This window comes from Morone saxatilis, unplaced genomic scaffold (genome assembly GCF_004916995.1).
Source record: "Morone saxatilis isolate NCDOM2014 unplaced genomic scaffold, NCSU_SB_2.0 Contig1, whole genome shotgun sequence".
In the NCBI taxonomy this organism is placed as follows: domain Eukaryota; kingdom Metazoa; phylum Chordata; class Actinopteri; family Moronidae; genus Morone; species Morone saxatilis.
The window spans coordinates 7,452,605-7,455,882 of record NW_023339651.1 but is presented as its reverse complement, the minus strand read 5'-3'; the positions used below and the strand labels follow the sequence as shown (position 1 = coordinate 7,455,882).

The 3,278-nt window shown below is 43.9% G+C and overlaps 1 protein-coding gene across 2 annotated transcripts in view; it reads right to left on the bottom strand.

Annotated features, from left to right (window-relative positions):
- The window catches only part of LOC118332463 (carbohydrate sulfotransferase 15-like), a 33,057-nt gene extending 30,364 nt beyond the window's left edge, over positions 1 to 2,693 (bottom strand). For both annotated transcript variants that reach the window (XM_035667759.1, XM_035667776.1), the window contains exon 1: positions 2,469 to 2,693. The gene's annotated coding sequence lies outside the window, so the exon portion shown is untranslated. The remainder of the gene's footprint in view (positions 1 to 2,468) is intronic.
- Between the last annotated feature and the right edge of the window lie 585 nt (positions 2,694 to 3,278).

Here is a 3,278-nt window from a genome sequence, read left to right as displayed (position 1 = left end):
AAGAAGACTGAAACTAGAGACCATAAACTCATCAGGAAACTGTTTACTGAGCTCAGAAATCAAGTAAGGAGTCAGCTGATTTCTCTATAAGGCTCAATATTAACAGACCTGTGTAGCTGCCCCCTGCTGGCCATTAGTAAGAATGTTGGTTTAAGAAACTTGTGTTGGCTTTACTTCAGAGACCTGGATACTCTGTCCACTAATTATATCCTGACAGTGGTGCCAAGGCAGTGAGTAGAGCAACAGTCATGTAGTGTGCATCAAAAAGTGGACAAGTTACTGGTAGTGGACACATTCACATGGACTAAGACTAAGATGACACAGCCAATAGAGGATGGATCTGAAATATGGGGGGGAAAGAGGAAACGAGGAGCAAGGAAAACTGTATCTGCTGAAGAAGATTGTGTAATACAACATAAAGCTCCAGAACATTATCTAAATGGAGCTTTAGGTCAGACTTTTGTCTACTGCTGTTTCCAAGGTCAGCGATGAACTTGGAAACTCAGCTATTTACTGTTCATGTTCTCTGAATAAGACACAAAGCTGTTCAGCAGTTCGAAGGCTGACAGCAGCAGACTGTGGTTGAACTGGGCAGCTCCCAGGTGAGGATGTGAGTAACTGTATTCATGTGAAGCAGAGCAGTGTCGGAAATGAACACTCACTCTGTGAAATTTCCCCGGATAGATAAAGGTTAAAAGAATGACAGACAGCAAGTTATCAAGTGTGACTCAAGAGAGGAAGAGGAGTAAAATAACAACAGAATAATACAATCTCTTTTAGTTTGAGGTGAACGCCAGTCTGCAACACACACACACACACATGCAGAGTGTACATCATGTTAAAATTAGACTTGCATAATTATGAAATGTGTTCTTTGAAACTGTAAATGCTCTTTATGGCTTTAAAAAAAAAAAAAAGTTTCTGGATTTCATTGAGTATTAGTTCAGTTTATAAAATGTCCAAATATACTGCCAAAAAGGACCATCTTCACCAAGTTCCCATAGCCGAACATGACATCTCCAAATTACTTGTTTTGTCCAGAATACATAAATATTCAGTTTACAATAATACAAATCAAAGAAAAGAAAAGCAATTTTCTGTCATCCAACTAATCCACAGTGCTCTTAACAAATTCCCACCACTTCCTCACGTTCGCCTCCGTCTTGTCCGATTTCCTTCACTTTGTGTTTGAAACTCTTATGGCTAATGTGCTGGCAAGCAGCTACCATGTGCTTAATTGAGAGCTCAAGTACATTAATTAAACCCCTTGTGTTACACTGCACATTAACTTATTCAACTTGAAAGTAATGAGGGGAAAGAAGGAGGTTAAAGTGATGTGATGCACCCCGAGGGCCTTGTCTTAACCATTAACCAAAAACTTATCAGCCCTCACATGAATCCATATTGCAGCAGCAAACTGGAGATGTTTATATTTTGAAAAGCTTTTAAATGCAACTAAGGAAAGAGAAAACCTTAATCTGTAAACTGCTCCTTGTCAATAAAGGATGCTGTGGTGTGAACTGTTGGAACCTTAATTAGCAGATACTTTGATAGCTCTAAAGATCCTGAACACACTGGTCTTCATAGCCTCTAATAATCTGATGATTTAAGGTGCATCTGTGTGTGTGTGCGCGCAACCAGGCAGAATTTCACTCAAAAATCAATTAAAACAGATCATTTCCCGTCTGGAAAACATTCCCATTCAGTCTCATATATGCCTCGCAGCAGTCAGTGGTCTATTTGGTGTCTCAGGTACACGACAAAGAGAAGAGAGGACCACTCCGTCCCCTCCTGAGGCTTCCCTTCCTCTCATTGGTCAGCAGGAAATCCTTTTGTTTTGGCTCTCACGGCTGAAGAGCGTAACAACGCATCTTCATGAATGGAAGTCAAATATCTCCTGCACAGTCACAAAGAGAAAATATGACAAAATATCTGATTCTGGCTGGGTTTCGATTAAAACTAATCAATAATAGAACTCATAGCGACGTGATTAGATGTCTCCGATAGTATCTAATGATTGATTAGCTATAATTCCCCCCAATACTCTTCCACGACCTGCTGATAACTCTACCAAGCTGCAGCTCTTTCTACCTCTTAAAACCGATGAAAACTGAGTCAACTCTTGAGTTAGATTAGAATACATAGTGACCCATTCATTCTCTACGGGCAGCGGGCGCCTCTCCGCTGAAAGGAGCCCGTTATATTGGCGATGTCTCCGGTTTTATACAGGGCACACACAGTCAAATCACTCAAAAAAAAAAAAAAAAAGTTTTCCATTTCTGCAACCACTCGCTTCTGAAGCACAGTCTGAGAAAAAAAACCCGAAGGCATGAACTTCACCCCCACGGACAAGGAGACAGATTGCACAACAGAAAGTGTTAAAGGGGTGAATGAAGGCACTGCCGGGAATCAAGACGCACACGGGCTGGAGAGCGTGTTAAAATAATACTGTGTAGAATAAAACATACCATGAGTTTCTTCTGGGAGCCTGCGGTGCTCACACGACCACCCGGATCAAACAACTTCTCGTTGCCGGTTCGTGTATTTCCATTCCGGTCACCGCTCACGGGATTAATGGCATTTGTAAATCCGCGTAATAATATGTTTTTTTTCCTCCGCTGCCGTTGTGTGAACAAGTTGTAGAGTCTCTGCGCTGTGACAGCCTCTCTTTCTCTTCTGCTTCTCTCTCTCTCTCCCTGCGTCTTCTCTCCCTCTGCTTGCTCTCTCTCTCTCCAAGCGGCGTTCTCGCGATGATGAACCCGGGTTCGGAGATACTCCTCTTCGTCTCCTCGTCGCTCGCTCTCTCTCTTCTCTGTCGTCTACGTGGATGCGTGGGCGTCGCGAGGTTAAGGGGTGAGGGGTGAAGGCAGACGCCACCAAGCGGGCTGCAGGGGAGCATGGGGTCCCTTGAATACAGAGGACGGCGTCCACTCACAACGAGCCGACTTCATCAATCTGCCATGCAACACAGCGAAAGACCGCTAGAGTCTACGCGAGATCTGTGTCACATCGGAGGACATAATACGACATAAACTGTCGCAATACTTAAGAGGGCCGGGTTCCGGACCACACGACCACAGCAAAAGGACCATCTTTCCCTTCACCACCCTAAACATGGGGCGTGTACGCACAGTCAGTGTGCCATAGTTATATGCCAATCTTAGACAGTAGGAATTTTCTTTTCCACCCAATCATAACATGAGTTGGACTCTCTCCAAGCGGCGTTCTCGCGATGATGAACCCGGGTTCGGAGATACTCCTCTTCGTCTCCTCGTCGC